The sequence below is a fragment of the Corvus brachyrhynchos genome, unplaced genomic scaffold, assembly GCF_000691975.1.
Source record: "Corvus brachyrhynchos isolate BGI_N302 unplaced genomic scaffold, ASM69197v1 scaffold101, whole genome shotgun sequence".
In the NCBI taxonomy this organism is placed as follows: Eukaryota; Metazoa; Chordata; class Aves; order Passeriformes; family Corvidae; genus Corvus; species Corvus brachyrhynchos.
This window is the reverse complement of record NW_008237239.1, coordinates 488,369-516,345: the sequence shown is the minus strand read 5'-3', so window position 1 is coordinate 516,345 and position 27,977 is coordinate 488,369. Positions and strand designations below refer to the sequence as shown.

Below are 27,977 nucleotides of genomic sequence, written 5' to 3'. Positions count from 1 at the left end.
GATGCGGGCCCCCCGCCTGCCCTCACCCCCCGCCTTGGCCCTGGCCCGCGCTTCCCGCCCCTCCGAGCGGTGCCTCAGCTTTTCCGCCTCCCCTCGGGAGCACCGCGGCCCCGCAGCTGCTGCTCAGGCTCCCCTCTGCGTTCTCCCAGCTTCCTCCATCTCCTCTCAACCTCTCCATGCTTGCCTCCTCTTAGTCAGCCATCCTGCCTCTCCTCAGCCTTCCTCACCTCCCGTCAGCCCCCCCATCTCCCCTCAGCCAGCCATCCCACCTCTCATTAGCCTTCCTCCCCTCCTGTCAACCTTCCCCATCCCCTCGGCTCCCCGATGCCCTCCAGACAGCCTCTGTGCCTCCCCACTGCCCCTCAGCCATCCAGCTGGCTCTGACTCCCCAGACTGTCCCCAAATCTCCCAGGAATGAGCAGGGTTCCCCCACCACTGTAGCCCCCAGGGAGATCCTTTCATCTCAGCCACCAGTGTGTCCTCATGGTGCTGTTTCTCTCACTAAACCTTGGACCAGATGACCCACTGTGGTCCTTTCCAACTTAGGCCTGATTCTGTGATTCTCTCCTTTCTCTTCCCCAGTGCAGAGCCTCCCCAAGCACATCTTGCAGGCCAATGGTGCCACATCCCACACTTGATTGCCCCTCAACTGCCCAAACAGCACAGGAACAGCTGGCAGAGATCCCAAGACCACTATTCCAACCTACATGTCACAGCACTCTGGAGAGGAAGGACTTCCCCAGCCCCTTTCTCCACTCCCTGGCATTTGAGACTGAGTCCTGCATCTGGAAGGATCTCTGTAGGCATCAGCTGGTCAGCAGGCATGGCCCTGGGACTGGGCTGGCCATCAAACTTGCATTTAAAAATCAATAAATAAAACAGTTATGGTGATTCAAGAATTTCTTGCATGGCAAATGGCTTCATTAGATTGTCCCTTTCTCAGATCCAAGGATGCCAGCTCCAGGCACCTTGTAACACAAGGGAAGATGTGTCTAGTCCAGCTCCTGACTTCAGCACTGGTTGGGGAAAGACCCATCAGGTACATTGGAGAGAAAAAAATATGTAAGGCAATTGTTTTGCTTCCACTCTTCCTTTTTAATGAAACACTTTCCAGTGTTTTAAGCAAAACATGACTTTTCATTTTGAAATTTCCTTTCGAACCATTAAAATGTTTTAAAGCAGTTGAAGGCACAGTGAGATGTTTTGATTTTTGTCGCTCTGAAACGTTTCACTCAACATGTTCTTCATGTGTTCAAGATTTGCCAAAATTTTTCAAAGGTTTCTGCTTTCTCACCCAAGACATACCTGTATATTTTTTACCTTTGTGAAAAGAGAAAAAGAAAAGGGAGAAAAAATATTATCATCTCCACGGCTCCACTGGAAACAGAACTGTATCCAAGAAACGAAGAGCCAAGGGACTCCTCTCCAAAGGTCCAAGCTTTCAGACACTTAGTCATCCCTTCACTTGCTTGCTCACATACCAAGTCTAGACATTTGCTGTCTCAAACCCTGGCAGGGACTTTCTCACCCCCACAGGTCAGCCCAGGGTCTTTTGGGTTTGATTTTGAGCGGCTCCAAGGACAGGCAGTGTAGCAGAGCTGAGCGTGCACAGCGGGAAAGGGAGCATGATGTCAGGGACATTGGGGACCATGGGATGCAGTGGCCTGCTGACCCTCCTGACTCTTGTTTTGAAGATCTTTCCCGATTTTCCAAGTCAAAATGTGATGCCTCAGCACATCAGGCTGGAGAGAGCAGGAGCCAGAAGACCCTCCAGGAAGCTGGCATGGGTAGGGTACGAGGTACACACAGGGTTGGTGAGCTCCAGGCAGCCCCATGGTGTCTCAGAGAGAGCAGGACAGAGCAATCCAAGCTGCTCCAAGGGAAGCATCCCAGCACAGAATCTTGGAGGATCTATATGCCAATGCAAAAATGGCAAGGATTCTGCCTCTGCTGTCTGCTGGAGTCTGTAAAATCCTTCCTGTCAGAGATAACTAATCCTGGAGCCTTTACAACACCTCTCCTGAAAAGCACATTTCATTCCTCTGTCTCCTCCTGCCTTCCAAGTGCATGAGATTGCAATAGGTATTACTGAAAATATTCCCTATGGGAGCCGACACTGGACTCCCTTAAAATCCAAACACCATCACCCCTCCTTCCCCAAGACACAAGTGAGCACTATGTTCTATTATCTCTACACCCACTAAATCTTTCTGAAATAAAGAATAAACATTTCCACCACACATAGTGTAAGTGTATGTGCCAAGATGCCTTGCTTCCTCTCCTCTGTGCTTATTATAAAGTGGTTTTGTTTCAATGGCATAGCAGATGGACAGCGTCCAAGTCTGGCGTCCCCACTCCCCCCAGTACATCTAACGCTATCTTTGGTTTATCACAGATTCCTGCAGAAAATGTTTATGGGAGCCTCTTGTTTAAAATCTTGGCTGCATCACAGCATAATTCCTATTATTTATTAAATGAAAATCAAGCTGTTGTTAATGCACCATTGCTGTGGCAAAGTGGAGCCCTTGGAAATGAAGACCAAACACACTCTCTGTTCTCCGAGCACAAGGGAAGCATCCCGCTGTGACCATCGCTCAACAGTCATGACGCCACTGGGATGAGAAGCGGTTTCCTGGCCTGGGACTCCTTAAACATTTCCTTTTTACTGAAGAGAGACTCCTTTGCTTTGCTGCCCCAAACCTGACCTCCCAGAGCCAGACAGTGCACAGATCATAGCTCACACCATCAGAGGGGCTCTACCTAAGACACCACTTTGGCCATGCCCTTCTTCATTCACCACGACCAAATTAATTTTCCTCCCTCTTCTGCAATTTTCCTCTAACAGAAAAATTTCCATGGAAAACCCAAAGCCCCTTCTATTTCCCAGACAGCCACAGTCCCTGTAACACAATGAGCTCCATATAGATGGTCTCCCTTACACTGAAGTGTGGCAGTGTTTACATTCCTAACTGGTTTTCAGAGGAAATTCTAAAATTTTCCTGGAAATGTCTTGTTGCTTTGAACTGATTGTTTATTTGTCAATTTAGTCATTAACCTTCTTCCTTACTCCTTTGGCTTTTGATAAGACAGAAAATGTCAAAGGAATGGGAAATAGGCTCAGAATGATTTCCCCTGGCGAAGGATCCCAGTCCTCAGAAGCAAAGGGAGTTTTCTCATCAATTTGAGCAGCTTCACTCCAGGTGCCAGGTTAAATCAGCCTTCAGGTTTTTGCAGGGTTTGTGTTAGGCTTTAGGTCTTCTGGAGGGATCTCAACCTGGGGATCTCAAAGCCCTTTCAAAATGAGCTAAATACCACTGATCCCAGTAAAGATGAGAAAAGCCAGAAATATATTCCCACTCACTCCCTTCCCAGCCTCACCTTCAACCCCTGTGTCACACCAACTCTGCCATGTTCATGGTCTCTTCTATTAAGAAATACATATCTTAATTAATACATTGCTTATTAATATTACCTATTAATGAAATTATTATAAATAACCTGACCACAGGCAAAATCCTACAACCACAAGAGAGGTGAACAAATTCTGTTCACACTAAAATTTGTGGTATCTAAATTGTTTGTTACTTATTCAAATACAAGTAACAAAATTCCTAGCACCAGAAGTTTACCAAAAAGAAAAACGTCTTTTCCCAATAGCTGACATAAACATGTAAGTGCTACCAAACATATTTACATGTTTGAAATAGATGGTATAATTACAATGAGTTATAGCCAATATTCAGACTTTCCCTGGTTTAAATGCTACCTTCTGATACAGCACAGCACATCCTTTAATTGTGATCACATGCTCTTTCATAGAGACTGCTGCAATTTTTTTCCACAAAAACATCTATAATTGAAAAGAAAATGGCATTGTTTATAATAAATTGTCTACCCTCCTGGAAATAAACAGGTGACTTCCCTTACAGAATGTCCTATTTCTGGGATTTCTGTATCAGAGCAAGCCATCTGCAAAATCATTTTGGACATTTTTCCAAACCCAAACTTGAATTTCAGCAAGGAAATGCAGTTTTTCAAGAGAGAAAAAAAAATCCAACAAGGATTTTGAAAACAAGTCAGGTAAAAGCTATCAGTGGAAATAGCAACAAAAGCAATCGTAGAGTACTCCAATAAAAGCAGGTCCATTCCAGACTCAACAAAAAAGGTCTTTTACCCTCTTTCAACCAATACTGATGTTCCTCAAAGGATACAAATACCTGTTAAATTCACTTTTATCTAGAGAGTCTCACATTTGTGCAGTGCTTAAAAAAGGAGAAAAAGCCACATTAGAGGTACAAACACATGACTGTATTCTACAGCTTCTCCATGAGCTCTCACAAGTTAAGCCTCCTAATGGGACCTCAAGACCTCTTCATCACCAGCAGGATGGGCTCTCTTTTGCAGGAAGCCCGTTTTCAGATGATTTACCAAGAAGGTATATCCCCAGCCTTCCTGTACAGACAAGGATATGGAGAGCCAAGAGAAAGAAGAGCCTTACCTCTGGGAACCACCAGCAAGAGCCAAAGTACTCACACAAAGGTCTCAAGTAATACCTGTCTTGGTCACAGTGTCTGTGAAAGAAATCCCTGTTGCCTCATGTGAACTAGAGGTAACCAGAATGATTTTCTTTGCATCTCAGATGCAGACTCACGGTTTTTGGAATGCTTTCCATCACACCATCTCCCTTCAAATGGTCTTTATGGAGTTTATCTGCAGTCAGAAGTTGGTTTTCCTCTCCTGAGTTTTCCATGGGTTTCCTAGACTAAGAAAGGCTGCCATTGAAGAGGCTCAGCTACAGGTTTCTGCTATCACCTTCATAAAAGGGGGCTCTAAGGCTATCCCCAAAGACAGTTCTCACCAGCCCTGAGCTGAGGGATAGAGCCAACACCGTCAGCCCCTCTGCAGCACTACAGTTCGTGAGAAGTGTCCTCCCATGCAAGGTCTGCTCCCTGAGTCAGAGCCCTGCTATCCCATGCTCCTCTCAAGCTGGCCATCAGCACAAAGCACTGAGCAAAGAGGTCACAGTGAGAGACGCAGGTCTCCATGGTGGTAAGCAAGCCAACAGCTCCAATTTACTGAAATGCTTTTCAATAAAACCCCCCCGCCCCTGCTTGGCTGTTCACAGATTCCTTCAGTCTCTCTCCTGGGGGGTTGACCCATTTTTCCTGCAGGCTTTCGTATTATCAGCTGTCCCATCCTTTTTGCACAACTGCTGTAGTTGGACCTTAGCCTTTCATTTCATTTTCATTTGGCTTCTTCCCCAACTTCCCATATTTGAGCGTTTTCCTTATTATCAGTCTGGTCCCTTCTGTACTTTGTTCAGCTCTGTTCTCCTAATTGGTTTGAGTATGGACCCAGCATCCCCTAAAGGAGAGTCACCTCCCCTCACACACCAGCACTGCCACACATTCCACAACCTCCCCAGACTCCCAGAGCAGGAGTGACACCTCTTCAAAAGATGCTGGTGTCCTTGGACTGAACGGGTCTGAGACAGTGATCGATATAAACACTGATTGTGTCCCATATTGGTTTTTCACAGCCCAGGAAACACGTCTCCTGGCAGGCCCTGAAGGTTGTAGGACAGACAGGCTTCAAACCAGACATCCATTTTCACTACTGCTTTTATCAACAGCTTTCCCTGTAATATCCCTGTATTGCACATCCCCTTGGGAAGCACCCAGTTTTGAATACCCAGCAGCCTAAAACTAGGATGTCCACTTTAATTCCTATGAATTGATAATATTTGGATTCTAGCACAGTCAGATGAACCAAAGCTGATTGCACCACCCTTGTCAATGACCTTGTCTTTCCAGAACACAAGTCACCACTACTTCCCTGTGGCTCCCAGGTCATAAAGAGATGTCAAAACCACTTGCCTCTCACTTGTGACTACGGAGGCAGTGCTGCAGAGAGAATAACCACAAATCACAGCAGTAGCTCTCCTGTCCCCAGACCCAACCCAAGTTCACAAAGGACTTTTTCTTTGCTTGGTTGACTGGGCAGAAAACCTACAAAGCTTAATTTCTTACCACGCTTTCCCAGGAGGAAAAAAATCTCACCTCAAATTGCTGTCAAGTCACATATCGTATCTCACCCCAAAAAGACTTGGGCAGGTTAAGCCCAGAAGAAAGAGAAACTATCAAAGGCTGCTTGTTTGATAAGGGCACATGTACACTCCAGCAGCACCTGGTTACTGTGGGACATGCGGAAATGGAAGCTGGGCTGGGAGAGCAGCCTGCCCTTCCTAGGCACTGTTCTCCAGAGGGGAAGCCAGAAAGGGACAGGTTGGCACCACCTCTGAAGCAGAACAAAGCCTGCAGAGCAAACACCGTTCACATCTTGCATTGAGCCCAAAGCCATCTACACGCACATTCCAGGAGCGGCACACCAGTGCCATCAGCTCAGCACCTGCTGGGCAGTGAAAGCCATAGCCCTGAGAATGGAAAGGCAAGTTCACTGGGATTGTGGCTTTGGAAGGAGTTCCTGTTGAGCCAAAGGAGGTGGAGTTGTTGGACACTGCTCTGGAATGAGTCTTCTGCTTCCCACACTGGCCTATTTAGCAGCAGCTTCAATCTTCCCAGCCTCCATTTAGTGAACACAAAAGTCAGGGTGTCCAAGGGACGGGGACAGAGGGCTGGAAAAATGATGGTGGCATTGTGGTCCTGGCAATGGGGAAGACAAAATGACACATAACAATCAAAAAGCTACTGGCAACTCTGACATGCTGCTTTTCCCCCAGTCTCATACTGGGGAAGGTCCTCAAAGGATGTAAATTAATAAATCTCATTTGAAGCAGCACTAATTTAACTCACAGTAAAGACTTGGCTTTCCAATTTTTAGAAGTCCCAATTTAACTCAAAGAAGACCTGGATTTCAAGCTCCAGGCTGGGAAGAACCCACTTGGCTCACATTGCCCTGGCCTCAAATAAAAGAGCTGAAACTCCTTCTGTGTTCTAGGCTGTCCAGCCTCTTCTCAAGCTAAGTGTTCTTTCCCTGGTTGGATAGTCTAGTTCTGAAGCAATAGAAGAATCAGGACAGAGAGAAAGACAGTGACAGAGTCCAAGGAGGAGCGGGGAGGAGAAGAGCCATCCCAGGTCCTCACCATTCCCTTGGAACAGGCAGTATCAGACTTCCAGTAGCTGGATAGGAGTGGTGTGAGAGGAGCGAAATGGGAGCAGTGTTCTGGGAGATGCAACCTGCCAAGAACAGAGGGGAAAGGGAGGAGAGGCAAAGGTCATCAGTCCCTCTCACAGCTGATATGCCTGACCTGGGGCTGTCCCAGGGGTGGGCAGCAGATGCAAAAGCAGCAAAGGGCCATGTGCTCACCCAAAGTGCCCTGTACCCTGAAGTACCCAAAGTACACCCAAAGTACCCCAGGCATGCAGGGCAATGTTTGGCATGTTAAACCCTCCTAGGCCAGGCCTTTTACTACCTCTACTGCAAAGCTGTGATCTCTGCCCAAGTCTGCTGAATTCCAGTTAACCCCATCTCCATTCCCAACCTGCTCAGTTCTTGGGGCTGAGAATGCAAACCATTCCACCAAGACATGCTCTCAGCATCCAGCCCTTTCTATTCCCACTTGTTCCTCCCATTCAGCTGAGACAGAGCCAGGCTGAGAAGAGTCAGACTCCCCACATGAGCACCAAGGCTCAGTGTAAAGCAGTGAGAGCAGTTCCTAGGGCTTGGGCTGGAGAGTGGGGAAATGCTAGGCACGCCTCCTGACACTTCAGCAGCCTGCCAGTCTTGCGACCTGAAATCAAGGCTGTCAGGGAGTGCTCAGAGCTATTAGCAGTGGTTATTTGCATTCAAGTTAAGGGGCTGGCTCAGAAGCTTTAGGCAGTCACTGTTCCAGATAACAAGAAAGGGAACTCCTTGCACACACACACACTGGACACATCTGGCCAGCTGCTGCTCCTGGGCAATTCCATGTAGTTGAAGTCAGGGAGCAAAGGCAGAGCTTTATGAGAGAGAAGAGTTCTTTAGGCTGCAAAAAACACTTGCATCAAAGGCAAATAATAATATTATTTCCTACTCTTTTTCTTTGGTACCCAGAGAGAGGATTTGTAATATGGAATCAGAGGTTCTCCTTAAAACAAGAAATCGATTTATCTAGTCCTCAGCTGATATAGGACTGGATGGATCCTTCATAGGAGTAGAAGAATGGTCTTGGCTTTGTGTTAGAATTGCAGCAGGAAAAGACTGTAGTGGGACACAAGAGTCCTTTCATGATGGACTAAAGGAAAAAAAAAAAAATTCTGAATCTTCCCATTAGACGAGTGTTTCTGCAGGAGCATCTCTTCCCACTTGCTCAAACACCCTTCCCGTGGCCAAGGGGTGGTGACGGTGTTTGTTGCACACACATGCACACACAAATCCCGTTTCGGGCAGTACTTCCCAGGCTGTATCAAGTGAAAAGTGAAATCACCTGAAGAGTGTCGCTTTAAAAGCCACGGAAGTGCAGAGAGCAGCACCAGCAGCAGTCAATAGCAATTTCCACCGCAGGGTCGATACCATCTGATGGCTGTGTAGCTGTAAAGATTGTTTCACACACATATCAGGAGGTGGGCAGGGGCAGGAAAAGTGGAATTGGTTTTAATGATTGCAGGATTCAAAGTACTCCTGGCTCCCTCTCCCTCTTTCACAAGAAATACACGCACAAAGAGTCAGAAATCAAATTTCCAGCCCTGTCAGTTCCTATCACACCAGCTCCCCAGCTTGGACTCCTTCCCAGTTTGCCAGGAAAGCTTCTTCTAATCCACTGAGGAGAGCATTACTGGGAGAAGGAGCTGCAGTCTGTGTCCAAACTTCCCTGCAGCCTCAGGTCATTAGCTCCACTGCTTTGGACACGGAGCTACAGCAGAAGCGCAGCTCTCAGGTTTAGACCCAAAGGCTTTCCAGATGAGGGTAATTTGCACTATTTTACCTCCCCAGACAAGATCAGCATCTCATTTTGTTAGATGCTAGATGGGCAGGGAATATTAGGCGAGCACAAACAGCTAAACACAACGAAGAGGGAGAGTACCCATTTTGCGGAGAAAATGTGTGAATGGCTCTAGCCTAAAAATAATAGCCCATTGTGTTTCTGCTGCCTCATAAAGTGCTTTTCAGCCGCTGACTCCAGGGGCAACACATGAACGATCGTGTCTTGGTCAATGTTAAGAGCATTGCTGTAGGAGGAAGGAGGATGGTTCTATGGCCTGGGGTTCCCAGGGCTGGCCCCACCGTCCCAGCTCTGTTCCTCGGCTCCTTTAAACGTGCTCGAATACCAGTCACTGCTTCTGTTTGCCTTGCACTGTCTGTCTCCTGCCTGAGGCACAGACTCTTTCTTACAGGGTTTCACTGGCTGGAACTCTGATCTCTGCTAGGATAACCTCTCCAATGCTTCTGCAGTAAATGAAAGTCAAGACTGCGTTTGTTTTACAGAAAATAATGAACACAAGTTTGATTTTTTGTTTTCTAATTTATTAATTCACTGGCCTCTAAACACAAACTTCTCCCTTGCCATCACATAAATAAGCAAGATAATTTTTCAAGGAGCTGAGCCCCTACCAGTGTCCCTCCTGACCTTTAGCACCTGGGTACCAGGACAGGAGCAGAGCATCTTCAAGGGCATCTTCAAGCATTTCCCTCTGAAAACTGGGGCAAAGCAGCCTCTCCACCGTTCATCAGGGTGTGCCAGATGGACAAAACCTACCTCCTCTCTGCTCCTCGGATCATTTCGTAAAACACAAATCACTGCTGCCTTACATGCCCACCATAGAATATTTTATTGACAACCTCATTTAGGCCTCATGTGGTAAGTTTGAAGCAAATACAATAACCACAGGCACATGCTACAAATGGGGCTTTCCTTCACCTTGTAGGAAACATGAACCTGTACATGTGGAACACATGGACACACACCCTTCCCTCTTTTTTTCCAGCCCCTAAGACATCAAACCTTATTTGCTGCAGTTTTTAATTTCCTTCAGTAAATAGTCAAGCATTTCAGGGCCTGACCACCACCTTGATTCTTTTATGGAAGGGATAATACATAACAAAATCTATAGGGGGCTGGAGAATGCTCCCAAACTCCCAGTCTGCAGAGTCCTTTTAGAAGCAGAAATGACAGATAATGGTACCCAAAACTTGAAGTTTGGAAATGGTGAATGAAGTAGATCTTCACTGCAAGGGCTGGAGAAATTTAGGAGGGACAGGCTGTAATTAGGATGACTTGCTTTAAATCAATAGAAAACCAGCTTGGTTTAGCCACCAAAGGTACTATTGCCCTGGATCCAGCTTCACAAATTTCTTTCCTGTGAAGAAATACAAAGAGAGGAATGAATTTAGGGGAAACACATAATTTCAATATTTTTAGACAAGACATCTTGCTGTTTCGGTGTGAAACATTCCTGGTTTATACCAGGAGTGCCAGGAGACATGGGGAAGGTGACAAACACAGTGGAAGACAAAGAAAGCTGAATCCGTGGGATTACTAAAGCACGTTAGCTCAGCTGACACAATGCAGTGGACCTCTGACCCTCAAAGGAAGCCAGAAAATAAACTCCATCTCTCTCCATGTGCATGACACTGATTGTGCCCTTCAGCCTGCCCAGCAACACAGAAGAACCTGCAGATGATGAAGATTGGAAATTCAGAGCTGTCAAGGCCATATAGGCCACCCACATTAACTAAACCTACCCTGGTACTGTGCAGATAGAAGAGCTGTGGGAATTTCAGGTCAGTGTTTGCCTTGCCTGCAGGAACCACACAGGATGGAAGGAGACACCCCTGACCCCCATAGTGTCTCCTCAGCAAGTTTGCATTTTTGGAAATTAGTCACCAAACCAGCATCTACCACCTCTTCTGCTCACAATTAAAAAAACCAACACAGAACTCCTGAAGCCTTTAAAAAAAAACCCAAATTATTATTTTTTTGCTTGTCTTTTAGATGGTGCTTTCAGGTTTCTGAAGGGAAAAAAAAAAAAAAAATAGAAGGTCCTTGTAATGGTGCAAGTCCAGAGGCTGGGACTTTAAATGAAATCCCACGCACTGGGAGATGCTCAAGGCAGTGGCAAGCACAGCTTCTGCTCTGCCTGTGCTCAACCCTGCAAAAGACTGAAAGGGCTCTGTCTGCTCAGCAGTCAAAGAAAATCTTCATCGTGACTTGATCCCAGATACCCACAGAGTGAAAATAGCTGAGATTGGCATGTTTGTTAGGCTCACAGGTAAAAGGCACAGTAAGCAGCAAAACCCAAAATAAATAGTGAGACTTGTCAACACTAAGCAAGGGAACCTTGCATGGGAAATAAAAGACAATTTTGAGTAGGGAGGATAGTTAATCAGGAGGTCCAGTTACCAAGGAAAATGGCAAATTCATCATCAGTCAGAGGTCATGCATGGGGACTGGATGTCTTCCAAAAAGCAACACTCTGGTTGAGGAACAAGTTTTTGTGTTCAAGAGCATCCCTCAGAAGAGAATACCACCCTCCATCACAGCCTCTGTGGGTGGCTGGCCTGAGCTGCCAGGCGAGTGGGCGAGGGGTGCAGTGCTGCGGTCACAGCCCAGCCTCTCCCCCCAGCCTGGCTCCTTCAGGCTTACCAAGGCTGGTTTGGAGGCCCAGCCAAGCCCCGAAACCCTGCACTGGCCATGGCCCTTCTCCAGACACCCTGCCTGGGCCAGGCTCCGAGTCACAGTCTCAGTCACGATCAGCCCCAGCGTGGTGCTCCTGGCCACTTTGGTAAGCTGTGCTGGCAACCCTGCTCCAGGGCTCTGCCTGCCCATCACAGCCAGCAAGCTGAATAATTATCTCTCTTTCTTTACTCCTTTTTGTCCCTGCATCTGCTCCTTCTTTCCTGTAGCTGCAAACCCCAGCCCAAAATACATGCTCTGGCTTCCATTTACCCTTTCAGGCAGTTTCCTTGATGCCCAAGAGGCTGATTTGAACTGAGCTCTCTCTCACTGCCACCTTACCACCAGCTTGGCTCCCCATCCCTCCTTGGAAGCAGACACAAAAATCCAAGGGCCAGACGTGGCATTCCTGATGTGGTCCTGCACACCTTGATCTCCCAACCATCACCTGGGAGAAAAGCAAAATGGATCAATCTCTGACTTCTAGCTTTGACTGAAGACAGCAAAATGCCAGTTAGTACATCACAGCACCACAGTCCCTGCTTGGTGGTGACTCCCCACATCCCAAAGGGCAGAGGTGTGCTCTCTCCCCTCCTTCTGCACCAGTCAATATGGCCAATTTAAACAGGTTTCTGCAGAAAGCAGGTGCCTGCAGCTCATGCTGCATCCATGACTCTTGTAAATCCAGTCTCTTGAGTGAATGGCTTGTTTGGAGAGAGCCTTCCGTTTGTTTGTCTGGACTCTAGTGATAATAGCTCTAATTTATCTCTGAGCTGGGCAGGCATGTCTAATGTGTTTGAGTATTTAGAAGCATTACGGAGGTTTCATTTGGTCAATTGTTTCTTGAAATCCTTTCCCACACACAGAACAGCCACGCAAAGGTGGAACTGCTCCACCGCAGGCAACCACAGGAGCCGAAGCCTGCGCTGCCAGCCTGGAAAGGGCACCCACGCTGGGACAGCTGGATCCAAGGGAGAGGAGGCACAGGGAACAGAGAATCACAGAATATCTTGCGTTGGAAAGCACCCACAAGGATGATCGAGTCCAACTCCTGACCCTGCACAGGACCATCCCCAAGAGTATTGTCCAAACATTTCTTGAGCTCTGTCAGGCTTGGTGCTGTGAGCACTTCCCTGGGGAGCCTATTCCAGTGCCCGACCACCCCCTGGGTGAAAAACCTTTTTCTAATATTGAATTTAAACCTCCCCTGACACAACCTCAGGCCATTTCCTCAGGTCCTGCCACTGGTCACCCCAGAGAAGAGATCAGTGTCTGCCCCTCCTCTTCCTTTCCCTCACACAGAAGTTGTAGACTGTGATAAGGCCTCCCTTTAGTCTCCTCCAGCTGAACAGACCAAGTGCCCTCAGCCACTCCTCATACGGCTTCCCCTCAAGGCCCTTCACCATCTTCATTGCCCTCCTCTGGATGCTCTCTAACAGCTTAATACCTTTCATATATTGTAGGACTGAATATTCCAGGTGAGGCTGCACCAGTGCAGAGCAGAACAGGACAATCCCCTCCCTGGCCCAGCCTGCAATGCTGTGCCTGATGCCTTCCAGGACATGGCTGGCCCTCCTGGCTGCCAGGGCACTGCTGACTCATATTCAACTTCCCATCGACCAGGACCTCCAGGTCCCTTTCCACAGCACTGCTTTCCAGCATCTCATTCCCCAGTCTGTCTGTACATCCAGGGCTGCCCCATCCCAGGTGCAGAATCCAGCAGTTTCTTAGAAATTAAAGACCAAGCAGGCAATCTTTGAAAGGGATAATGACAAGTCTGGAACATGCCATCACATCTCCTCCTGCTTAGACCTTCCAGCCATGTTTGCTTTAGCATCTCCTCCATGAAGGCACACTCCATCTCAGCCCAGACTGGACAAGGTTATCTTGGTGTCTGCAGTGGGAAATACGCACAGCTGACCAACACATTATACCTAACCTTAAATTAGGGTTAAGGCACTCCGAAGTCCACTCCAGCTATAACCAGACATCAACTCAAGACCCCTAAACTTGGGTCGCAGCAGAAGGGGTTAAGCTGAGTCAGTGCTAGGGAACAGTGGGATGAGGTCACAGGTGGAGCGTTTCATCCAACCACGGAGTTACAGCTCAGGACTACAGGGCTGAACATGCTCCCGCACATCACCTGCGCTGTGCCAGCATGCTGCGTGTGCTCTGGCCCGTGACAAATGCAAGGTCACGTGCCTCGCCTTAAATCACTTTCGTGGAGGTTTCAGCAATTCTCTTCATGCCATTTCAGCTAATTTTAGCTGCGAGCTGAGAGGCTGTTACTGAGGTTCAGCTGACTGGTGGCAATTTATCAGGTCACCCTGTTGGGGTAGGGAGCCTGATCCCGCTCAGCTCTGCGCTCTCCTTTCTGAGCACAGAAGCAGGAGCATGGAGAGCCAGACCTGTAACCACAGAGCAATTTAAGGGAGCATTAGCATGAGCAAGCCCACATTGCTCCCCATACCTGTCCTCCACCGAGATGCAACCAGTGCCCAGGTGGAGCGTGTCGGGCATCGAACAGCCAGGAGGAAATGACGCTGCAGCTCCCTGGCTGCGAGCACGTGGGTAATTTATAGAGGCTGAATGTAATTACTTACCCTGGCACGCAGCCATGACACCAAGGTTAACACCCTTGCTCTCCATAGAGTGCCAGGGGAATGTCAGAGGGATGCTGCCAAGTCATTTTATACACCTCAACTTCAGGTGTTGGAAACAGCAAGATTTAGCAAGGGCCAGTCAGGAGGAAAAGGTTTGTCATAGAATATTTTTTTAAATTTTAAAAGAAAGAATTTGCTTTCTCTTTGGCTGTTTGGATTCATTAACTTCAGCTTTACTGTGCTGCACCAGGCACCCAAGTACAGCAGTCCTGCAAAAAAACGAGGACTAGCAGATGCCTCCTTTGGTTGCTTTGGAAAGTTTTGTGCCTCTCTTGGTTTTGATGGAGAAATCTTGTGAGGCCTTGAAATATATCGCCTCATCTCTGTCCCTGAGCTCCCCGTCCCTGTGATGGCCTTGGCAGTGTCTGAGCTGTCAAGTCCTGGAGCAAGGGCTGGCGCAGACACTGCATCTGTGCTCTGCTGGCCGGAGCGCGTGCTCAGTTCCACAGACTCCTATGGTGCTGGCAAAAGTTTCTTATGGCTCTCTTTTTTTTTTTTAACATGGGTTTAAAGCCAATTTAAATAGCCCTTGTTAAAAATAAAAGCCACCAAATTTAGCCTTCCTTCCCTCTTCCCCTGCCACCTCCCATTTCCTGGAGTATTTGCAACAGGCAGCTGGTTGGGAGGCTTTTCCCCAGGGGTTTTATCTGTTATTCATAAAGCTCTGATGAAAAAATGCAAAAGAAAGAGAAAGAAAAAAAATAAATCAACTTCCAGGTGACCTCTTTTCTTCTGCAGCAGCTCTGCTCCCCCGCAGCAATGAGGCATCACAGCAGCCATGGCTTCAGGGACCACATCCAGCATCCTTTGGGGTCAACGCAATCCTGGCCTCTGCCTTTCCTGAAGGTTCTCTCCAGCCCCCTCTCTGTCCTTCAGGGATATAGCAACAAGCAATATAGTTCCCTTCATTTAAGCTTTGCTAGTTTAGCAAAAAATATCGTAAGTCCCCACCTCTTAACAAGCACCATGTTACTGGCAGTTGTCCCTGGAACGTACTGGTTTGGAGGACTTATCATAGAAATATAGAATTGCTTGGGTTGGAAGGGTCTTTAAAGATCGTCTCATTCAGACCCTCTTGCCATGATAGGGACACCTTCCAGTGCAGCAGGTTGCTCAAAGCCCTGTCCAACCTGGCCTTGAACACTGCCAGAGATGGGGCAGCCACAGCCTCTCTGGGCAACCCGTGCCAGGGCCTCACCAGCCTCACAGTGAAGAATTTCTTCCTAATATCTAATTTAACTCTGTCCTCTGTCAGCTTAAAGGCATTCTGCCTTGTCCTATCACTCCCAGTTTCTCTCTCCAGCTCTTTTTTAGCTGCTTCAGGTACTGGAAGGTACCCTAAAGTCTCCCTGGAGCCTTCTCTTCTCCAGGATGAACAATCCCAAATCTCTCAGCCTGTGAAAACCCCTCTGGCCTTCACCTTAGCCCATAACCCCACACAGGAAAGGGCAGGACAGGACACCAGTCCCTTTATCTCTGTGGGTCACCTGCAGGAGGGTGAGGACAAACATGGCAAGAAGAGCAGTAATCCCCGTGGAAGGGCTGGGTCCTCTGTGTGCTCCACTCAGCCTGGCAGGGAGCTGAGAATGATGCCCTTCACGGAAGCATTAACCCATGTTCCCAACTCCCATGGCTGCAGGGATGCATATCCACATATTTATCTATATGTACATGTGTGTATGCACTATGGCATGCATATGATGCACATTGAGATAAATAATATTTTGAGAACAAACATTTCATTTTAAAAGTCACTGTCTGACAACAAGTTAATTATCTATCATACCATCTCTCAAACCCAAACATTTTGAAAGCTAGGAAATAACTAATTAAGATCATCATAAATCTTGCTCTGTCTCACAAGCCCATTTTCCTAAGAAATAGGAAGAAATACATATTTCATCACAATGCAACATCTGTAACTCTGACCTATAAGATATTAATGACTAGTTCACATGGCTTCTCTATCTAAACACTTTCTTGTAGAGGTTACTCTAAGGAGGCACAGGATAATTATTTGGTAACACTCTCCTGACAACCTGTCTTCCAACAAATCTGTAGACAGAGATAGTTAAGAGGAAAAAAAAGAGACAACATTAGAATCTTCTTGCCTAACATGAGCCATGTGACTTTCTTGGATCCGTTTTGCTTTGACCAGGACAAATCTTAAGAGAGACATCATTAACTGCTCCCAGTTAAAGCTTTGCTCCCTCTTCCAGACAACTGCTCCCAACAGGTTCCTTAAACCCAGGTCTCTACTCACACCTGTGGCTTTCCTTGGATGCCTATTTGGCCACAGCTTTAGGGAACAGCTGGTCATTCCTAGACGACAACTTCAGATTGATCCTGGAGAGATAAATGAAGCTCACTAGAGAAGATGCACAAAGTTAGGGCAGAACTACAACACTATTAATGCATTCAGCACAACTGAAGACCTTAAGGACTTGAACATGGAGGAAGTTTAATTTTTTTTTTTTTTTTTTTTTTTTTTTTTTTTTTAGTTAGAATGAGAAACCCAGGTGGGACAACCACTCAAGCAAAGCTTTGAGCCTGGAATTATGTTTATAGGAAAAGTGTGTTCACACTTATCATCAGGACTACAAAGGAAAAAAGATGAGGTGGGGGAGAGATCAGCAAAGGAAGACACATCTGGAAATTAAGAAATACAGGAACAAAATGAAAGTTGGCAGGACTCGGGCAGAGTTAGACCTTGAAAGGGAGACAGAAACACAACAAAAAGGGTTTTTATTATAAAAGGAGAACAAGAAAAAGTACAGCTGCTCCGCACCTATGGTGATGGTCTGTGTTAAAGTAGTTTGGATGTGGCACCAAGAATAAATCAATGCTTGGTGCCTGGTGAGGGCAACGGCAAGGGCAAAATGAGGGCAAAATGTAGAAATAGCAACAATCCTCACCCATGTGATGGTCCAGGGTGGAAGGAGGCAAATATTCCTCAGAGTCCATCACTTTGTGAGCCAGCAGCCAAGTCAACCTCTGTGATCACAGGGTAGGAGTTGTAGCACCTTCATGCAGCTCTGCCAAGGTCAAAGGGCTGCAAGGCCTCAAAACAGGTTTGAATTTGGGATCATTTGGACTTAGAGCTCACTACATGGAAAATGAGCCAAAACACAAAATTCTTTTTGCAAATTTGTATCTCAGTGGGCAAATCCCCAAACCAGATAAAGCAGAGGGATCAGAATTCAGCTAATGGTGCCCCATGGGACACATCCCATTGGAGTGGGAGGTTGGGGAGCATGGGACAAGGGACCAGGAAGCAGAGAGAGACAGAGGAAGGTTAAGCTGAAAGACTGCAGAAGTGTCCTGCAAGACCATGTGCTTGCTTTGGACACAAAGAGCTACCTCCAGCCCAGCAGCTGCCGAACACTAATCCACCTCCCCATCCGTGAGCCAGGGAACCTGCAGGAGCAGGAACTCCTGGCCTTGGGGCAGAGGGGTCTTTGATGCAGTCCGGCGGGGTATTTAAACACTGTATACAGGGAGGCTCTTCCGCTCTTGAAGTAGGCCCTGATTTTGTGAAGGGCATGCGCAAGCAAATTCAAGCTAAAGGAAAGAAAGGCCCTTTTTATACTGGAATTAAAACGTCTAGACAGAGCCTTTCTGGTGTAACTGGACCTACATATAGTGATTGTGATACACCTGATAAAACTTTCTAGGTAGACAGGGACTAAGAAATACTTCAGCAGAAACTGCAGCAGAAGCCATTTCAAAAGTCTTGAATCTCGAGAATTACTTATGCTATGTAATGAAGTCTGCATTATGGCTGTTCATTACACGGACCCTGAACACCAGAAAGCTGGAGGTTTTTCTTTGACATCATGGCAGGAATCCACGGCATAGGCAAGGCTGGCCCTCAGCGTGAGGTCATATCTCCCTCTAGCTGCTGGTCACGGGGACTCCGCAGCCTTTGACCACCCAAAGTTTGCACAAACCCTGACCTCTCCTGCGAGCTGGAGCTTCCAGTTCTGCACGTCTTGTGGTCACTTCTGCGGGCTGCAGTGCTCCTCCAAGGAGTGCAAAATAGCTCATCGTTTGGAGAGAACATGCTGCAGAAGGGAGGTAGAGAGGCCAAGAGTAAGAGCCACAAGGTCAATGGCTTCTTCAAAATAAGCCAGTGTACACTGGTCAGTGTGGTGTGCAGAGCCCAGGACCCTCTGCAGGGGAGACATCCTACGCCAGGATACTCATGGCTTATCGCAGAATCACACAATGGTTTGGATTGGAAGGGATCTTGCATATCATCTTGTTCCAAGTGTCTGCTCTGGGCAGGGACACCTCCCACTACCCCAGATTGCTCCAAGCCCCATCTAACCTGGCCTTGAACACTTCCAGGGATGGGTCATCCACAGCTTCTCTGGGAAACCTGTTCCAGTGCTGCACCATCCTCAGACTAAAGAATTTCTTCCCAATGTCTAATCAAACCCCGCTCGCTGTCAGTTTGAAGCCATCACTCCTTGTCCTATCACTACAGCCCCTTGTCAAAAGTCCCTCCAGCTCTTTTTCCAGGCCCCCTTCAGGTACTGAAATCTGGTGCTGGTGACTCCTCCTGGCAGGTGCCAACCAGGTGATCAACAGCAACACCCCAAAAAAATAACGAAGAAAAAACTGCCCTTATCTGCAAGTTATTTTCTTTGTTACATCTGGACATATAAATTCTCTAGAAGCACAAACAGGCTGGGAGGAGCAAGAAACAGAGCAGCAGGAAAAAGTCAACATTTCAATGACTAGAAAGAGTCTAGCTCAAGCACTCACAACTCACGACACTCCAAAAAAGTACTCCTCAGACACAGCAGGAACTTTATCAGCTCTTCACAGCACAAACACAATTTCCAGCTCCAATCACTTTTCTAAGCCAAACACACAGGAGAACTAAAATGAGACTTTATCAGGCAGCTGAGTGCACCCTGGGGCTCCTTATCATCCCTCCAGTCAGGCTATTGGTGCAGGAGGTGGTTGTCATGCTATTTCCAGCACTGCTTGTAGCAGAGAGGCACGATGGGACAAGTGGGACTTCCAGCCACCTTCCAGCAGGGCTGAGGAATGTCTCATACCTTGCTAAATATACCTTGCTAAATTCACCTTGCTTCTCCCAGGATCTAAAAGCAAAGTGTGTCTGTATGACAAGGCAATGGCCACAGTGCTGCTCTTCCCCTTAAGCAAATCCCAGCTCTCCAGATCCCCTCTGCAAGGTCTGTAGAGCTCCAAGAGAGCCTTCTCACATCTCCTGAAGGTCCCTTTACATTGCTCACGCGATACGGACAGGCTCCAGGCTGAGGCCAACCCCAGAGCACATCTGTGGCAAGAACAGCCACATGCACATGCACAAACATACACACACAGCGTCCACCTTGCAAAGTTTCCCCTGGATTTTTGTTACCATGTCATCTATTAATTACCTAATTACATCTCCTAATTATGGGATTCCTCCAGTATTTATACTCATTACATAAATGGCAGCAATTACACTAATTAGGTTAATGATACAGGATAACAGTCTACAAATTGCTTTAAAGGGACACTCTCAAGGCACATAGGCCAAGGATGCTCCCTGGCAGGTCAGCTGGTGGGTGGCATGCAGACATGCTCCCTTACCCTGTGGAAATGCTGCTGCTGCTGTCTCCTCACCTGGCTTCTACCTGAGCACTGGGGCTGCCACCATGGAGCCTCACTCTGCCTGGACAGGGAGTGGCTGCAAAGCAAGTTACCAGGGAGCTAAGGAATCCTAGAATCATAGGTCTGTGTTGGAAGGTGTCCTAAAGATCATCTAGGTCAACCCCCTGCTGTGGGCAGGGACATCTTCCACTATCTCAGGTTTCTCCAATCCCTGTCCAACCTGGCCTTGAGAACTTCCAGGGGTGGGGCAGCCACAGCTTCTCTGGGCAACATGTGCCAGTGCCTCACCTCCCTCAAAGTTAAGAATTCCTTCCTAATATCCAATGGTCCACTGAAAATTATGGTCCACTACTTAACCATGACCATCTCTAGCTGGAAAGCAGGAGGAAGGATTGCAAATATTTCTTCTCTGGCTGTATGGAGACCTGGGAAGAGGAAGGCAGAGCACCCGCATCCTTTCAGACTCCCCTGCACCACTTCTGAATGCACCCCAAGTCCTTGAGCCCTGCTCAGCTGGATACGACCCAGTTTCTTGCTTATAGGCATTTCCAAAACAGGAGGTTTGCAGAAAGGAAATCCAGCTTCTCTGCTCCAGCGGGATCCCCTGGAGCTCCGGCGGCACTCTGCAAAGACAAGCATGTCCTCGGGGTAAAAGGCGAGCCACGGGAGGCTGCAAGGAATCTATTTTGCTCAGTGCCCTACTTACCCAGATTTGCTGGAGCCTGAGCAGCTCGTGACAAGGTCCTTGCCCCTCTATCTCACCCAAAAGGATCCTAAAAAGCAGTGCTAAGCTCCATTACCCTCCAGAGCAGCCTGGAGCACAGAAGAAAACTTTCTCGCTTGGATTCAAATGCAGACACTTCTCCGGTGGAACACGGGAGCCTTTTGCAGCACTTTGGAGTGTGATGAATGGCCCTTTGTCCTGCAGCCACTACAGAAAGAGAACGTAATTACCCAAACTGGAATTCGGCCAGGATGCAATTTTATGCCGAATGAATTTTTTTTCCCTCCATCAAAGCGTTTGCAAATCCCCCTTTAAAGATAAAATCCTGGAATAAAATCCACTGCTTGCTTCGAAATTGGCCCAATTCCATTATAAGTCAAGTGAACAACTCCATTTTGCACCTTTAAGGCCATGGAGTGCTCTATGTTGCGCAAGAGATTTCATTATTGGCAAGGCTGAGGAATGCTGATTTCTGCTACTGAACTGCTGTCTTAGCCCTAAACTATATCCCTGTGTCAGCTGCCCAAAGACGTGTAACCAGGTCCATTTTCTGAAAGATATACAGCTGCGTCCAGCTTTATAGCCTGCTCCAGCAGGACATGGCTGGCACTTCCAGTGGAGCAGGCTGACCGGTCTCCACTCTAACAGGCAGGGTCTATGGCTCCGACGGGAGTCTTGCAGAAGCATATATCGATTGTAAATAATGTCTCAATATCCTATAGTAGGTCATAAATCAAAAAGGGGTTGAAATATCTTTTCTCCGAGGGCCTTTTTTTTTTTTAAGGAGTCTATTTCTTGTTTAGTAGTTTTCTTTTTAGGGTTACCGCACCAACCTTTTACCCCAGGTGCCAGGTTTGAATGGAGGCTGGTGATCCGTGCTTGGCCTTCCCCAGGGACATGCAGCAGCTCTGCAATGAGTCCAGGCCCCATGGGAGAATTGTCACATCTCCCACCCAATCCCCTGGCCCAGGTGGTGCTCCTTGTGTGCCTTGGTGAGCAAGCAAAGCCCCACAGCAGCCAGGTCTCCCCTGGTCACAGCCAACAGCTTGGGAAAGGTCTCCCACCACGCAGCATTAGAAACACTCACCGGGGAGTTGAGCATCTTGTAGTGGCTTCAGGAGACCAAGATCCTCCCTGCTGGGCATGGACCAACACCATCTTCAACTTCTGTGCTGCATATTTGACTGATACCAACCCAGAAAAGAAAAACAAGCTTTGAGTAAGTGAAGACATCGGTTTTCTCCTCTTCCACAGGCCATAAGAGATCCCACCAAAACCCTAACCATCATCTCAAACTTCCCCTTTCCTCTTTTTGGGAACAAAACCCAACCCTACATGTGCCTCCAAACCTCATGTGCTGGCACAGCAATGCAGCAAAAGGAATGACCTCAGGGTTTTGTCCTGCTTCATGTGCCACTGCCATCAGCCCAGAGCTCAGACCCACATGTTGTTTGTTATTGACACAGGACAAGGGAGAGATACGTCCTGCATAGCCCTGCACCTGTCACCTCCTCAGCGGTCATGACTTGCAGAGCCATTTGAAATGGCTCAGGGCAGAGATGCCTTTTGTTTGTCACATCTCTGTAGGGCTCTGTAACAGTTCTGCAAATTGCTGCAGAATTCTGGGGGAAAAAGTAAAGAAAAAGCCTTCTCTAGGTAGCTTTTCGGGGTATTGAGAAGAGGGAACCAAATACCTCACGGAAGGACAGAAAAAACCCCAATGATATGCTGTCTAGAAAGTCCTCTGAAACAATCCAAGCTGAGCTTCCCTGTTGCATGACACTATGTGGCACTCACACACACCTCCAGTCCCTCTCCCAGCATCTCCTGTGTGCCAGCAGCATCCTGCAGGGATGGGGACAGGCCACCCTGAGGTCCACAGGCAGCAGAACACAGGCTACTTCTCCCTCTCCAGCACTGCCTTGGTAGGACCAGGGTAATATTGATTTCTCCAAGTCCAAGAAATATTTGAGCTTGACTGGCAATAAAATCTAGCCGAGAGAAAGGTGTGACGGGATCTCTTGGGACTGAAACAAGAGTTACAATCTTTAAAGAAGCCAAGAGGGAATAAAAGGGAAGGAAGGGTGGGAGGGGAAGAGCATTTACCTGCTCAAAAGCAAGAACATTGACAATAACCCACTCGGCTCCACTTTGCATGGGAGACTTTGGAGAAGGGGGTGGGAGGCAAGGTGGGAAATTAGCAGGAGCGTAAGAAAATATATATGTAAAAATTAAAAAAATAAAATAAAACTGTATCAGCATTGACTAATAATTTCCGGGCTCTGCACAGATGTCATTAATGACCCTTTTTATTCATGCAGGAGTTCCCAAAGAGGAGCATAATGTTCCATTAGTAATAATTGAGAAAGTCTCCTGTCGGGATTATGTCAAAACCTAGAGATGCTGCTGCTGCCAAAACATTTTGGTGACAAACGTGTGAAGCGTTTGACAGAAGGTGCCACAGCAGGTTGAGGCGGCCTCAGGAGGGGAATCCTAGGAGGAGAGAAGAGGTGGGAGACAGCAGCAGGGTGGGAGCTGAGCACCAATTCAGGGAGCACAGTTCAAGGGACGAGCCTACCTCCTGCAACAGCTTCAAGGTTATGATGGGCCCTCAGAGATGTTGCTGAGGTCTTCAGCTGACCTGTCTCCTTCCCCACCCACAGATTTTGCAACACATCTGTAATATACACTCTGCTATGGCTCAGTGCTGCTGGACCCTTCTGTCCAGGGATGGCCATGTCCTCAGCCATAGGGGACAGGCAGGGGTGTTGCAACACCCTGAATATTTCTTGCTGCTTATCACAGCCCAGCAAGAGCTGTGGACCACTCCAGCCACTGGCACAAAGGGCAAACCTAGGACAAAGCTACTGAGCAGCTCACCCAGTGTTCCCCATTTGAAGAGGATGGAGAAAATTTTGTGTGACACGAATGTAGTTTCCTCCCTCACTTTTCAACCCACCGCAAAGCTAGGTAATGCCTTTGGAACTATGAAACACCAGTAAAATTTATACAAATAGGAAAATACATTTCTTCTACCAAATATTTCCCATTTTTAACAGGGGTATCTCTTTTTTCACCCAGCAGATGCAGAGCCTGGCATGACCACAGCTGGTGTCTGAGCACCAGCATTACCCTGCTGCTCACAGGCACCACTAGAAAACACAGGGAGAGCAGGAGGTTTTCCAGGCTCAGTCCTTCTCTGAGAAAGGGTTAGTTAGTGCCTTGCAAGAGCCAAAATAACATGTTCCGTCCTCTGTCCTTATTCCCCCTTGCCAAGCCCCTCCTGGGATTGGAGCCCCCAGCATTACCCACCCTACACACAGCTCTTCCAAACCAGAAACCATCTCCACACAGCTCGGCTCCACAACATCCTCAGGCTTGACAGACACAAGTTACAGGGCTTGGGAGGGGGCCAAGCCTAAGAACAGAGCATCAGCGAGGTATGGGAAGGGAGTGGGGATAAGCTGGTCAGATGGGCAATGCAGGGAGAGCTGGAAAAGCCATCATGGCTCCCCATCCCCAGCCAGAGAGGGTTTGTCCCCCTTGAGCACAGCTGCTCCTGCCATGAGGGAGCACCCATGGCTCAAGCAACATGACCCACACATTCCCAGCTTGAAGCACAAATCCAGGCAAGTCACTTTGCCCAGTCAGCACCCACTGCCAGAGGGGTGGAAAAAGGGAATTAAATTCAAGCACTATCCTGGCTGCAGCAATGCAGCTGGGGAAGCCCAAGCCAGAGCACCTCAAAGTCAGCATTACGCAGAGCCAAGGGCAGAAAAAGAGTTTGTCACCACAATATTATTTGCCCTTTTAGAGGAGAGAGATATTTGGAGCCAAGACATTGGTTCAGGCAGCATGTAAAGCCATGAAATTTAGATTTGGATCCAGACCTGGAGTCTAAAAGCCATTCCAGTTTGCAGGAACTGGTTCAGGCATGTTTCTCATCCCCAGACCACAGCAGGAGGGCCTCTCCTCCCTGGGGCAGGAGCAGAGCAGCTGGTACTCTTCAGCCCAGTTAACAGCCAAGGTCTGGCCATTGCAGCAGAGGGCTGGTCCAGATTTGTTTTCTAGTGGTTTGTTCATTGAGAGGCTGCCAAAGTGTTAGCGAAGAGAGATGCACACTGGCCAGATCCTCCCCAGCCCAGCCCTGCCTTGCACCAGAAAAAATCTCCTGCAAAATGGAGCAAAGGTCCTGCCCAAGGAGAGCCCGTGCTCGGCACTCTGCTCCAACCAACTCCTTAGAGTACAGAGCCAGGGTACATCCCAAATGGCTCCAATTAGGACAACCCCCTTAGGGACAAGCACCCGGGCTCCGAACACCACAGAGCCTGCCCACAGGCCTGGTGTAGCTGGATGAGCAGTGTCATCTCCCCTGACACCTGTGGGAAAGCTGCTGCTCCACCATGTCCGTGCGGAGTGGGAGGCAGCAGTGCCGCGGAAAAGAGCATGAAGGCTGATTGCTGTAATTGAGCCTACCAGGGGAATTTTGGTCTGTGGGAACGCACAGTGCAGCCCAGCCTGCAGGAATGGGGGTGGAGAATATCTGAGCTGTGCCTTTGGAGGACTAATGATGATGGGTTTTTGCTAGGACTCAAGCTGGCATGGATGAGAGCTCCCGCAGAGCGCGGAGTCAGCCAAATTAAGCGCTGGTCATCCCTTGGAGAAATCCAGTCTAGAAGAGTTAGTCACAGGATCCTGCCAGCCTGGGCGCAGGCTGTGTGGAGAAGGAAGGCAAGGAACTCTGTGTCCTTGCAGGATTTCTGCTGAGGGTTCAGCAAACCCTGGCATAACAGCCCTGCTATTTAGGGGACAAGAGAGCAAACAGTGATGGCAAAGTGATTCAGATGTGGGCAAGATGATGTTCAGGTATCTCTCCTCCTGTCACGGAGCCACAGGGCAGAGCTCATGGAATTTACAGTGGGAAGAGGGAAAATACATAGCCCTGCATGTACAAGCACAAATATGGATGTCCATAGGTGGAGAACCTGCATCACGGTCAATGCTGTTTTTACCATTTGTCCCCTTTTTTGGGTTCTGCCAGGCTTATACATTTCCTTCCCAGTGTATGTGGATAAGCTTACTCCAACTTATGGTCAAATATGTGCTGACCATTCCTAGCCATCCTGTACAGGATTTTAAATCCTGAGAAAATGTGAGATGCAGGTCCCATCTCAGAAGTCTGAGGTCTGGAAGGTGAGCATGGCTGCACTGCTTTCCTGCCTAGCTTGGAAAATTATTGCTAAAAAATTAAATAAGTTTGGAAATAAGTTTGTACTAAACTGATTCTTTGTAGCCAAATATAGAGAGAAGAAACACAAGGAACACATTGCTGGTACTTGTGGTTAATTTCTGTCTTTTCTTTTGGGTCTACTTGGTTTGAAATATTAAATGCAGAAGAAACCATCTATTTTTCCTCCATAGCCTGTCAGAAAAAAAAGTGAAATACAGGAGGGGGGGGGGGGGATACAAAAATGCTGCCAGCAAGAATTTTCTTGCTATTTTCTAAGTCCGTGAGAGACTTTTCTCTCTCACAGAAGATAGTAGCAGAGTTCTATAAACAATGAAATACCTGCAGCCTCGAAAAGTCTTGTTTATAGTACAGTAGAATAATATTTTGACAATGGATGTTTTAGGATTTTAGCCAATCACCCCCAAGGGGTGGCTGATCCTTGGTCCAATTAGACTATGAAGAAAAAGTCTATAAAAGAGTTTGTAAAATAATTAAATAAATCAATCTTGCTGCACAATTCCTGCCTGCTGGATCTTCTCTCGTCCTCCCTATGGCTGCAGGACATGGTAATATTTTACGGCGTTAATGGAGGGGGTGTCCCCCTTTTTTTTAATAAACAAGGAGTATAAACTGTTTTATAGTAACTAGATAAAATTACACAGTATTTTACTCTGTGGAGAAAAACATGGATCTGTGCCTGGCAGTATTTCTCCTATTTTTGTCCCTGGCTGTACATTAACATGACGACTCCACATAACTCAGCTTTGCAGAGTTGTCAGGGACATCGCTGAGCCCAGATACCCTCTGGTCTGTCCTGCCACCTCCAGGGCCACAGACCACCCACCACAGTAGGTGACAAGCATTTTTATGTGAGTTCTGGGGTTCAATGCCCCTTCCTTAACACCCCAAGAACTTGGGGGAGATTTGGACCGGCAGTCACAGATTTAAGCCTGTATTTCACATCCTGCAGTGGCCCACAGTCAGCTTTTACCCTGCAGAGGAGCTCTGGTCCAGCCCATGCTGTCATATCATCTCTTGGAGAAGGACGACAACAGATCAGGAAAACACACCAATTTTTTCTTCAGAACCAGCAAACTTATGAACTGATTCTTTTCTCTAAAGGACCAAACCTCTGCCCCCAATGCCAACTGTTTTGCTCCAGCTTGCTGAACCTCAGCTCTGCACTGTAAAGTGCTCTCTGGCAGATCTCCTGCCCGTGGCAAACTCCAAATCTTCCACAAAGGCAGGGAATTTTTGATTTCACAACTACAGCATTTCTCCCTTTGACCCTGAACTTACTCTAAGGAGATGCCAATATTTCAGAATCAAAATGTCTTTGTAGCATTTTATGCCCATTCTGATGGCAACTCTGTAACTGTGGCTTTGCTGAGTAGAAGCATTTCCCAAACCATTATATGAGGTTAAAATCCAACATTTTCCATCATAGCCTAGCAAACAGCTGCACTAACAGAAATCACAGTTGCATCTGAAGTGGAAAATCCAGTGTATTCCATATGAGTCTGTTAAATTTTGACTGAATACAGGGCAGCTGGCTTAGGCCAAGCAAACTGAACATCTGGAGCCACCACAAAATTTTCCGAGCCTCTTGGAAACCGTGAGGGAGAAGACCCACAGGTGTCCTTACCTTTGAGCTCCATCCTGCCCGTCCTGCTGCTTGGTGAGAACTCTGCTGACAGCAGAGATGCTGGTTCCCCACCATGGCTGTGGAGAGAAGGAAGGCTGAGCTCCCCATCAGTGCCTTCAGCACAAGCACAGCTGTAAATCCAAAGTGCAGAGGAGGAAATCACAGAATGGTTGTGGTCAGAAGGGACCTTAAAGATCATCCAGATCCAACCCCCTGCCATGGGAAGGGACACCAAAATGTGCAAATGGCTTTGCTTTCCCCCCTAGGCACTGAACCCCCATTTCCTTTATGAGCAGAAATACAGAAGCACCTTCCTAATGAAATAAGGCAGATTTTCACCACAAAATGCAGATTTTATTTCAGAGCTGAGCACATCCACTCATTTGCACAGCCCCTGGCACCCACGCTGATACCATTTCTGGTGGCACCAGAGCATTTTGATACGGCATCAAATGAAAATGCAAGGGTTTTGT

At 47.6% G+C, this 27,977-nt stretch overlaps 1 long non-coding RNA gene across 2 annotated transcripts; it reads right to left on the bottom strand.

The window, feature by feature from the left end:
• Nucleotides 1–9,459: 9,459 nt before the first annotated feature.
• On the bottom strand, nucleotides 9,460–27,826 carry LOC108445545. 2 transcript variants are annotated; one of them, XR_001860431.1, is made up of 4 exons: nucleotides 27,505–27,826; nucleotides 21,717–21,813; nucleotides 20,612–20,836; nucleotides 9,460–10,295 (listed from the first exon to the last, which is right to left on the bottom strand). It is a non-coding gene; the product is annotated as an uncharacterized LOC108445545 (long non-coding RNA). The 2 variants fall into 2 exon arrangements; XR_001860430.1 differs by lacking the exon at nucleotides 9,460–10,295 and adding an exon at nucleotides 16,799–20,528.
• Nucleotides 27,827–27,977: the final 151 nt, after the last annotated feature.